Below are 12,793 nucleotides of genomic sequence, written 5' to 3'. Positions count from 1 at the left end.
TGGCCAACATGGCAAAAACCCATCTCTACTAAAAATACAAAACTTAGCCAGGTGTGGTGGCGTGCACCTGTAATCTCAGCTACTTGGGAGGCTGAGACAGGAGAATCACTTGAACTCAGGAAGCAGAGGTTGCAGTGGGCCGAGATCGTGGCACTGCACTGCAGCCTGGGTGACAGAGCAAGACTCCATCTCAAAAATAAAAAATTGATTAAGTAAAAATATTAATTAGTTGTTCTCTAGAGTGGTATCACATCAAAATTATTAGAGTTCTTTTCGGAAAGATTTTATGTAAAAATAAAAATTACTTGAGTCACCCAACAGAGTATCTGTTTATATTATTCTGCCAACTGGGGCCTAAGCTGTGCTCCATGGGACAAGAGGTGGACTTGAATAATTGTGACACAGGCACACACTGCTCCTTTCTTTGGCCTGCCCCAGCAAAAGGAAGTACTGCCCACTATCTGAGTGGCAGTCGGAACTTGGTTGCTTTATGATCAATTTTTTTAGCTCTTTTGCCTTATTTCTTCCTCCATATGTTGCTTCTGACAGTCTTAAGATTGTTAGAATCCTAACAATCCTCATGTGGGTGCCCATGTGGTTAATAACAAAAACCAAATAGATAGATGTTTGGGTCACTTGAATTATTTCTTGCTTAAAAAATATCTTTTATTGATTCTGAGGGAGTTCATGCTAATATTGGGCCTGACCCTTAACATTATTTTCAAATTTATTAGTGACCAACCCATTTTCATGATTGTATCTTAATAGTTGTAAACCTGCAGCAAGAAATTATTCACTCACATTAAGTTTCAATAAAATTTTCTAACTGGGTAACTGCTGGTGTAAGGTACACTATAGTGAGGATTTAGTTTACATGTATCAGATAATTATGCAAACTTTATAAATTTTCAAAGAACCACACCCCAGGCCTCATTTGATATGAAGAAAAATGATAAAATGCCATATATTTTTACTTTAAATATAACCAATGTAATGCCTGAAATCTAAAGTCAGTAAAATTTTGAATGACTTGACAAAAGTAAAAAATGATATATAATTTCCTCACAGTTTAAAGTATGAAGCTTTTGGTTCTAGTTTCTCTAATTTTGTTGTTAAAGGTTTTCTATAAACATTCTATAAGTGAAAATGAGAGCTGCACACCACTGTGTCCACCGTCTTTGGGAGAGAAGGGTGAAGTTGACCTGAAATCAGAGCTGTTTTTCACTCTTCCATTCACTCACATTGTAAATTTGGAAGAAGCACATTATCTGTTGTGAATCTCAGGTTCCTCATATGTAAAGTGGAGTGGTTATCTTTTTGCTGCTTCTACTCATGGGTATGGGGTGAAGATTTAATGCAATAATATATGTGAATGAATAAAGAGCTTTTTTTGGCACATTGTAATAATTTTTACTGGAGATTGAATATGCCAGAATATCATGGTTCAAATGCTACGGTGTAAGGCACTGAGTGATCACTTCCTATCTGGTAGAGTTGGTTAATTTTCCAAGTTTGACCCGGAAGGCAGCATCTGAGCAAGTGGGAGGGCGTGGTGGGAGGAGTATGGGCTTTAGGGCTGGGCAGACCTTGGATCAGATTTGGATTTAGCCAGTTAACTATCTGTATGGAGTTCGAGACCAGTTGTATAACTGTGGGCAAGTTACATCAATTTGTACCTCAGTTTAATTACATAAAGTATTGATGCCAGTGCCTACCTTGCAGAATTGTGATAATATCCTAGTAGGTGCACAGTGAATGCAAATTGGTACTGAATTCTGTTCTACGTTAAGTACTCAAAAGGAAGCTTTAAACATGAACCAATCTTGATTTCACGTCATTGATGATGTGTCACTAGGTTGGTGCTGTACGTATTTTCTGAGCCATTTTATCCAATTTCCTCAAAATAGGGAACACTCCCTTCCCAGGCTCCCAAATGATGTACCTGTACAATTGGTTCCTTTCATTAAACAATGCTAGGTTTCACTGTTTTTGTATCTGACTGGAGTAGTAAGTTAAAGCTTCAACTGCTAGGAAGTTGGATTTCAGCAGATGCCTGCTTTCTGCCTTGATCTGGTACATTTATTTTGATTTCCAATGGGTTCAGTATAATTCATTCGTTCCACAGATGAGCACTGACCACATGCCAGGCACTGTTGGGTTTTGAGGATATAGAAGTTAACATATGAATGATAGAGTGAGACATCTCAAATGCTTCTAGGCATTCTAGAAAGAATTGAGAACATGGGAAAGAGGCAACTTTGAGGAGATGAAGGCTGAGTTTTTTTTTTTTTTTTTAGAATTGATGGAAGCCATGATCATCAGATTCAGGAAAAATGGCAAGTTCCACACCAGATAGACACAGATAAAGAAAAACCTAGACATAGTGAAACTGCAGAGAACCAAAGAAACTAACTTGCAAAAACAATTGGAGACAATAGATTATTGACAAAAATCACTGGGTGGATTAGCTAATGCCTGTAATCCCAGCACTTTGGGAGGCTAAAGTGGAAGGATTGCTTAAGGCCAGGAGTTAGAGACCAGCCTGGGCAACATAACGAGATGCTGTCTTTACCAAAAATAAATCATTTCTTTTTAACATTGTTGGATTTGCTTTGCTAATATTTTATGGAGAATTTATGTGTCTAAGTTCATGAAAGATATTGGTCTGTACTTTTTTTTGGTTTTGACTGGTTTGGTTATTTGGCAATAGCAACCTCATAAAATGAGTTGAAGTGTTCTCTCACCTTCTATATTCTGGAAGATATTATATAACATTGGTGTTAATTCTTCTTTAAATATTTGGTAGAATTCACCAGTGAAACCATCTGGGCCTGGAGATTTATTTTATGAATCTTTAAAATTATGCATGTAATTGTTAATGATGATAAAACTATTCAGATTTTCTGTTTTGTGTTTTTGTCATTTGTACTTTTTAAGGAATTGGTCAATTATTTCTAAGTTTTCAAATTTATTAGCATAAAAGTTGCTTGTAGTATTATTTTCTTTTTAATGGCTATGAGATCTGTAATTATGTTCTGTATTTCGTTCTTGATGTTAATGTCTTCTCTTTTTTAGTTTTTGTCAGTCTTGCTAGGAGTTTCTCAGTTTTAATGGTATTTTCCTAAGAACCAACTTTTTGTTTGGTAAATTTTCCCAATTGTTTTCCTATTACCAATTTCACTGATTTCGGCTCAGACCTTTTCTATTTCCTTCCTTCTGCTTGCTTTGGATTTATTTTGCTCTTCTTTCTCTACTTTCTTGCTGTAAAAACTTAATTATTAACTTGAAATTTTTCCTCTTTTTTATCATAAGCATTTAGTACTATAAATTTTCTTCTTAGCACTATTCTAGCTGCATGCCAGATTTTTTGACACATTCTTTTTTATTAAGTTGTAGGTATTTTTATTAACTTCCTTTGATAGTTTCTCTTTACTCATGAATTATTTAGAAATATTGTTTAATGTACATATTTTTAGAGATTTTAAAAAATTTGTTATTGATTTCTGACTTTTTTTTGTTATTGATTTCCAGTTTTATTCTATTACAGTCAGAGAACACATTCTGTCTGATTTCTATACCGTTAAATTTGTTGAGGTTTGTTATATGGCCTAGGATAAGGCCTGCTTTGGTGATTGTCTCATGGGCTGTCCTCCACACTGTGCCTGCTGTTGTTTCTTCGGAATTCTAAGGTAATTGTTGTTTTTTTTTTTTTTTTTTTGCCTTTTTTCCACAGTTAATAGTTGTTCTTCAGGAAGGATGGTCTGTAGGTGGGGTACATTGCTATAATTAAAAGTAAGACTTCTCCGCACTTTTTAGTTCCATCTTTATTTCTGTATGATTTTACTTTCTTCTGTTTCTTTCCTGAGCATAATCAGTTTTTGTTTTATTTATTCCTGTTCTTTGTCCATTTCTGTTTTTAAAATTTTTGATCCATAGTATTTTTTAATATCTCCAAATGCTTGTTTAAGGATATTTAATTCTGTTTCATTGGGTTAGTATTTTCTTCTCCCTTGTAGTTGTTTTCTTGGGCATGGGAGATGGTGGTTATTGTGGTTGTCAGCTCAAACATTTTTTTTCCCTCATTTTGTTTGCTTCACTTCTCAGCAAAGTCTTCTGGTCACCCAGTCTAAAATTTCATCATACCCCTCATATCTTCTAATCTTTCTTATCTACCTTTTTTTTTCCTTTTTGCTGCTTATTACTATCTAACATATGTATTTTACGTATCTTGTCTATTGCCTTTCAACCTACCGAAGTATAAGCTCCAAGATGATTGGGACTTTTAAAAAAATTGTTTCGCCACTATTAATGCAAGGCACATAGTAGGCACTCGATTACTGCTTGTTGTATAAATAAATATATGAACAATTGATTAAAGGTTTATTCGAATTAAGGTATCATGAAATGGTGTTTGCAGTACCAAGTCAGAGTTTATTGAGGTTCTGTCTGCTGTCATTGTCATGTTAGAATATTGCCTTGTGCTGATACAATTCCTTCTCATGAAAAACAAAAAACACTAAGAACAACAAGAATGTAGAATGAGTCTTATTCCTACTAATGGAACTCCACGCAATAATCCATGTTTCTTGTCTGCCACCTGAAAATGTGAACAAATTTCATTATCCAACAAGTCTCATTTACTTATTATTTTTAATAACTATGACAATATACATAAAGGACTGTCGAAAATGGATAGCAATCCACTGGGTTAAAGAGAGCTCATCTCACCATTGCTGGAGGTTATTCCTCACTGTCTCATTTGACTCCTGTTTCAAAGAAGGGAATTATGGGAGGTTTTATAGCAGTTTATAGTGGAAAAGAGAAATTTCAGAGACTCTGGATGTTCAAGAAACACATTTTTTGTTAGTGACTCATAAATAGGTTTAAATGTGGGTAGATGACATAGATGATGCTTTAGATATAGGCTTTATATATATCTGGATATATATATATATATATCTGGATTTATATTTATATATATATATATATCTGGATTTATTTTCTTTCTTAGGCTAGGAAGTAACTATCCCACCCTGCTCTATTTAACAGTCAAAATGATTCTATATTCTCTATATCTTTGATTGCAAAGTGATCTCTATTTATAACTATCATTTATATTCTACATTTGAAAGAAATATATTCACAAGCACCCAGGAAAAAAAATGATTTATTATATATGCCATATGAGTAAGAATTAATTACTTATCATTTATAACAATATAAAAAATCCTATCCCACACATTAGTTATGAGCCAGGCCGGAGGTATGGGGATTTGAAAAGAAGAGATATGGATGATAGGAGGGAAAGGAAGTGAAGGGAGAGTGTTTGAGTTAAGGCAGTACTTTCCCCCTGCTTGAAACTGGAGGCAACTTCATTCCAGAGAGATCTACAGAGAAGTACAAGTTCTCTGTTATAAGGGGCTAAAAATAAATCATTTTATTCTTGGCCATCAAGGACTTAGTTCCGGCACATGATAGGAATTAGAGCTAGATTTTAAAGTTCAGGGTAGAAGTGGATGAAAAAAATAGCAAATAATCAGCCACAGATAGAGCTGCCAGATTCTTATTGAGAGAATGGATGAATGGTTGTCCAGGAATAGAGTTATCATGACCAGGCGATGCGATGCTTCTCCATGTCCAGAAACTAAAATATCTACATCAACACAACAAAAGTCAAGACGAAAATGTAGGAGTTACTGGAAGTAAAACCAAGGGCTTAATTTGATTAGATCCACCAAACTTATCCTGCCCTGCTTGCTTTGGGTTGTTTGCTTGTTGCTTTTGTTTTTGTTTTTCCCTGAAGCTGAAGGCATGGTAGCTGAAGTCTGCACCACCGAATGCTGTAACTTAACCTTCACTGGCTACTTTACAGATAACATAAGTCACATGGTAGTGGTCACTTCAGTTGTTTTTTAGGAACTTAGGGCAGCTCCTGTCCAGTTCAAACCAGTTGAGACCACGTACCCTTCAACTAGGCATGTGCAGATACCTGAGAGGGAAACTTTTGATGTCAGAGGCAAAAACTCCATTCTCAGATCATGCTAATGCTGATCTGAGACACATATCCTGTGAAATGCCATGAACCCTGATAATGCTGGCATAGATCACTGATTACCTCATTTTAACCCACTGCCAATCACCTTTCCCCATGCCTTAGACCACCTGCTTCTCTAATCCATAAATATTTCCTATCTTTGGGGAGGCAGATTTGAGAGCTGTTGTCCACCTCCTTGCTGGGATGCCTAATTAATCTTTTCTTTTGCAAAAACCCATTGTCCCAGTAATTTATTTACTGTGCAGGTAGAGTGAACCTGGCTGGTATCAAAAGTACACAAAGAGACATCAACAAAATGATAGTATCATGATAACTGTCCTATACATAATACATTTTAATAACTTAAATACATGATTTCTTCAGTCATCTAGAGTTCTGTCTTTGTTACTTTTAGTAGGTCAGACAATTGTTCAAAGTTTGCAGCGGCTTGAAAGCAAATTCTTTAGTGAAAGGTGCCAGGTCTCTAGAGATAACAAGAAACTAGGTCTTTCTTATGTGGTTCTGATGGAAGTGATGGTGGGAGGGAGAGGCTGCTGGCCTTGCTCCAGTACCTTCAAGCCTTCCTGGAGTTCACAGTTTTTTCCTAGCTGTCATTCCCACATTATGATGAGTGTCAAACCTCCAAGATTAGGACCCTTTTCTGTTTTCCAGAGGGTGAGCTCTTCATGGGACAGACACACACCCAAGTTTCCACTCACTTTCTTTCCTTACGTGACACCTCTGAGTCCAGGAACTTTCACATTGAGCCTTTGGGTCTGGCCCTGGAATAAGACTATTCTTATTTTCAGAGTTAGAGTTGTCAAATACTGATCTCTTGTCTTGGAAGGAGTTGGAGTGGGAGAAGGGTAGGGGCTGAGTTCCTCTCAAATCATGAACATTTCTGAATTATCCAGTAATCTAAATGTCAAACAACCAAACAAATTGGTAGTATCAGTGATTTATTCCAAATAATTTTGGGACAAGTGGCTAGTAAACGGGGAAAAAAAAAAAGTTGGAGCCTTCTATCACTGCCGTAGTAGGCAGAATTTAAAATGTCCCCCATGACCTTTGCCCAGTCACTCTCATGATTGCATTGTTATGTGGCACAGTTGTTATTAAAATAGGGAGATTATCCTGGATTATTCAGGTGGGCCACATGAGCCCTTAAAAGCTGTAGAGAAGGAGCAGAAGTTAAGTCAGATCTGCAGCTATAGTAGTGCTCTCCTGTGGACCCTGAAAGAGCAAACTACCTTCTGCAGAAAGGGCTACCTGACGGGATAGTGGGTGACCTCTAAAAGCTGAGGATCCCCCCCTCTGTCTTCCATCCCTGCAAAGTTTATAAACTGCAAGAAAGTGGGACTGTGGACCTACCAAGCAAGGAACTGGTTTCTACAAAGGGCCTAAGTGAACTTGGAAGCTGATTTGACCCAGAGCCTGCCTGGCTTTTATTTAGCCTAGTGGGACCCTGAGCACAGAAATCAGTCAGGCTATGCCAGGCTTCTGACCTACAGAACTCAGATAATAAACGTGTATTGTTTTAAGCTGCTAAATTTGTGACAATTTGTTACAGCAGCAATAGAAGACTAATACAATTCCTTACACCCAAATAAATTCCGTATATATCAATGATGAATAAATATGATTACAAAATAATTAAAATTTCCTGTACAATAAATTATCACAAATAAAAATCAAAATTCAAATAACAAGCTGGGAAAATATTTGTAACATAGAAGCCAATTGGATAATTAACCCACTATTTAAATAATGTGCACAAATCAATAGTAAATTTTAATCTCACCCATAGTAAAATGAAATCAAATTAAAAGCACATGAGTTATCACCTTTTTGCTTATCATATTATCAAACACCAAAAAGTTTTGTTCAGGGTGTGAAAGAACAGGCACTTTCATTTCATATTGTTTGTGATGTAAATTGTTAATTCCTTCGAAAAGCAATTTGAGAATACCAAAATTTTAAATGCACATACCTTTAATAATTCTACATTTTGAAATTTATCCTAAAGATAGAACTCATTAATATACCTAATGATATTTATACAGGACTGCCATCACTTATGCAAAATGTGTACTAACCGTGCTTTAGAATTTAAAATTGCTTGGAGTTTAGAAAGATAAGTTGGTGCATACAATACAGTATGTTTTGCAATAATTCTACTGGGACCTGGGATAACAACCTGCAATCAAACCTAGCTATATGTTAGCAAAAAAGATACATGAATTCACATTAAGTAGTAGAAGTAAAGATGATAAGTAGCCTCACATCAGTACAGCTATAGTTCAGCTGCCAAATGAGTGTGCCAAAAATTTGAAAAGACTAAATTTTCTTAGCTGTTTGGACTTTAGAATTGTGGGTAAAGGATTTTAGATCTGTACAAGAACAATTCATTGCAGCATTTTTTTTTCCTGTAACAGCAAAAGAGTAGAAAGAACTGAAACATCTTCCTCTAGCCTCTGGGGTACTGGATAAAGAATTATGTCATATTCATAAAATGTAATAAAAAATATTAAAAGAAATACGATTACTAAAAAGAGTGAAGTTTTAAAAATGAAGTGGTATATATGGATTGTGGATTAAGTGCATAAAAACAAGATTCTGTAAACTTTATAGATTTTTGTTTTCATTTGTATTATACACACATACACACAACACATATACATACATACACACAGAATCTCTGAAAGACCCTATCAGAGACTTGGGCTTTGTGACAGTGACAGTTGCGCTGTAAAGACAAAGTAGCCAAGAGGAATACTACATGGGCTTTTCACTGCATTTTTCTTGTACTGAATTTTTAGTTTACATATTTTATTTTCAATTATTATTCAGAAAGAAAAAAATGTCTCTAGGTAGTAAATGGTTGGTTTAGATTTAGTTCTGTCTCCAGGCCTCCTCCTTGGAAGTTGCCACCTCCTCCGTGGTGGGTGTTTGGAAAGATGGTTCTGAGAAGTAGAAAAAAAGGGAGAGAGAAATCGACTGAAATCTTTTATAGAGGGTTCGGTTTTAAGCAGAGGCAGTTGAAGTGGATGACCTTTTCTACACCATAAAAATACATATTGTAATAGTACATACAATTCCTTATCAAAATCCAGGTTATTTTCTGCTTCAGCCTGTAAACAAAGAAACTAAGACATGAAGAGTTTTTTGTTTTGCTTTTAATAGGTGACTGCAATTAGGAATGTAATGGCGAAGGAGGGAAAGAAAAGGAGATGAATGACTGGAGTGTGAACATAAAAAATGACACAGTGCCTCGATTCTTTTTTTTTTTTTTTTTTTTTTTTGAGACGGAGCCTTGCTCTTGTCGCCAGTGCCTCGATTTTTGCATTTAAAATGAGGCGAAAGAACAAATGGAATAATTATAGAAAATTTTAGCCTCTAGCAAAACACTGTGAAGCAGCTCCAGCCTGTGGTGGAAGATGTGCGAAAGGGATGGGGGAACGCTGTGGACCGGTGTGGAGTCTAGGACGACAGGTGGTGGGCTCCGTCCCCACGCGCCTCGCGGCCAGCAGAGGCCCCCTCACTGCGGCCGCCGGGCGGGACTGGCGCGGGCGGCGCTGGGCTGGGCCCGGGAGGCTGGCATCCCTGGGTGCTCCGGTGCGGGACTAGGGGGCGACGGCTGAGCCGTGGGTGCAGCCGCTGGGTCAGTCTCGGATAGAAATAAACTGGGAAACTGCTGTGGTCTCTGTTGCTTGCGTGCTCGGTTTTCGTGCTTATCACGCTGATGATGAGGAAGGTGGTTTTGGTTACGGAGTGAGCAGGTGAACGCCTCCCCGTGGACCCCACCGGACTGGGTGGGGAACTCACAGCTCTGACGCCCCGTGACTGCATCCCCTAGCTGGGCAGAGACGCATCTGGCTCGCCACCAGCCACCTCCCAACAGCGCCCAGCTCGGGGAGCTCAGGGAATTTGCAGTTGAATCAGGCGTGGCTCCAGGGACCTGAGCTCTGCCTTCAGATGGATCCTAGTAATCCTCCAGGTGCGGTGGGAGAGAGCAGCCGACCATCCCCAACTCGGCTCAGAGCCTGGGGTCCTAACTCACGTGGTCATGTATTGGTTTCCAGTTGTTTCATGCTGTAGAGCTTCTCTCAATTAGGTTTAATTAACAAGTAGAACAAGGACTGGCAGAGCTTCAGTGGATGTTGCACCCCTTACAGCTTCCCTCCAATGACTAAGCATTGGAGGGAAGAATCATTTACCTGTTGAATATGGAAAGAACATACAGACCCTTCAGTGGCTCATCTTGTAGGCCCTTTCTGCTTCTGGCTGTTTTACTTATTTGCCTTGCCAGTGCAGGGCATAAAAAAAAAAGTGGCTATAGACATTAACCAATCCATTTTGCTGCTTTTGAAATCTGAATTTATGGTAGATGCTAGTACTAGATTAAAAGTCTCAATTAAAATGACTCAGTGTTTAGCATATTTACTTACATTTCCTGTTAATCAAAATTGATGTTTAGGTGCTTGAGGACACCTCTGCCACATCCAGTGAATCACCACTTCCCTTCTCACCCTCCTAAACAACCCCTAGACAGTCTTCCACCCACCAGTGCCAAAACAGTGCACACGATCAAGATAGATTCTTGTTATAAAACTATATTAAACAACTAAATAGTACTAACCAATTTCCAGGCACTGTTCTAAGTGCATTATATATTTTTTTCATGTAATTTTCATGCTGTGGGCTAGGCACCATTATTATCCTCATTTTGCAGATAAGATAAAGGGATTAGGTATCTTGCCCAAGGTACAGAGCTAGTGAGCAATAGAGTCAGGGTTCAAATGTACCCAGTCTAGCTCTAGCTTCTGTACTCATAACTACCAAATTGTACAGTTCACAACATGGGCATTCTCTCTCTCTCTCTCTCTGAATGTACATAAAAATAAGGTAAGGCTTATTTTTTCTCAGTGAAGGAAGATACACAGTGAAGGTGTTTGGCTCTGTGCTTACAGGCACAGCTGCTTAAGGACATGTTTCAGAGTGAGCTTTAGAGCATTCTTGAGCCATTTGTCACCTTGTGACAATTACAGGGAGACAGAGAGGATATATTCAGTGTCAGGTCATGGTTATCATCTTTTTAATACACAGTCCTGTTTGCTTCCTTTGAAGGCTTTCCTCTGAAGACCTGTCTTCCTCTGAACTCCTGTGTCCTCAGGCATTCTACTTTTCCTACTTTCTCCTTCCTGGCCCCTATTTGTATGTCCTCCATTCTTCTTTCTAAAATCCTAATTTGTTCAAGGAAAAAAAAATCGCAAAGACAAGTAAACACTTAATTACACTGAATGCTCCTTTTTACATTAGTTATGTTCTCATACTGACTGGCTAATGAACAATGAATTCATTCATTTATTCATGCAGAAAACGTTTGCTGTTTCCCCCTAGCTGTGATGATTAAACTTACTCATGGCATTGTATATGCCCCTGAGGAACTTGCAAACTGCTTGACAAAATAAAAATTGTATTAAAATGGTTGATAAAGATGCTGTCTTTAACACTTGCTATGGATGGTTTGTAATCACCCTTAGATATCAGTTGCATAGTAAATGCAGGATGATAACGTGCCTCAGAATAATCTCAATAGAGCAATGAGCAATGGAAAAGTACAGCTCTCATTGCTGACAGTACACTAAGTAAGTGGCTATTAGAGTATGAGTTCCCTCTTTCCTTTACTTAAAAGATTTTTAAGTCTTTAAAAAATCTTTCCTTGGGCTCCTGCTTGGAACCAAAACAGTCAAAATCAGTTTTCTGAACCAGAGAGAAATGCCTCTACCTGATGCCATCCAGATAATGCACATTCTGTGTCTGAACTGCCCTCCCGGTGGCATTGACCTATCCTTCTGCAGCAGCTGCTGGTGGAAGATGATGAGCTTCACCTGTGTTTGCCATGCAGGAACATGAGCAATACAGAAGCTGTCCATGCAACTCTGCTGGCCTCTCACCATACGGTCAAGGTCACCACGATGCAGGTGGATGGCAACCTGCAGTCAGTGCTCCAGGCCTCTAAGGAACTCAAGCAAAAGTATGCCTGGACAGTCCTCATGAAATGGTATCTCTGATTTCTATTTCAAGATGGCAGACTGAGCACTCGGTAACTGCCTTTTCCTTCCACATCAAATCTGGAATACACATATGTGAGTGCAATTACAGAAGTTTGGAGTGGCATCAGGGGATCCGCCGTGGAGGTAGAAGATTCTAGGAACTAGAAGAGAACAAAGGAAATAAAAAATGGTGATTGGTTGGGATACAATGGAAATAGCAGGCAGGCAGGTAGGCCCCTGTAAACATCCCCTTGTCCTTTCTTAGAGCAGATTTCAAGTTCTTGATCCTTTAATCTTCTGGCTGTATATGCTCCTTATTTTTCCTGTGGTTCAAAGATACTTTTCTCTCTCTCCAATCCAAACTCTCATATTTACTGCTCCTTTCTGACATACGACTGAACCTTGAGGATGTTACGTTGAGTGAAATAGACCAGCCACAAAAGGACAAATACTGTATGATTCTTCTTATGTGAGTTACCTAAGATAGTCAAATTCATAGACACAGAAAGTAGAAAGGTCGTTGCCAGAGGGTGGAGGGAGAGAGGAATGGGGAGATGATTGTTTAATGGGTGCAGAGTTTCAGTTTTTCACGATGAAATATGTTCTGTGGATGGATGGTGGTGATGGTTGCACAATAGCGCAAATGTACTTAATATCACAGACTATACCCTTAAAATTTTTTTTTTTTGAGATGGAGTCTCGC

This window comes from Pan paniscus, chromosome 1 (genome assembly GCF_029289425.2).
Source record: "Pan paniscus chromosome 1, NHGRI_mPanPan1-v2.0_pri, whole genome shotgun sequence".
Classification (NCBI taxonomy): domain Eukaryota; kingdom Metazoa; phylum Chordata; class Mammalia; order Primates; family Hominidae; genus Pan; species Pan paniscus.
This window is presented reverse-complemented; position numbering follows the sequence as displayed.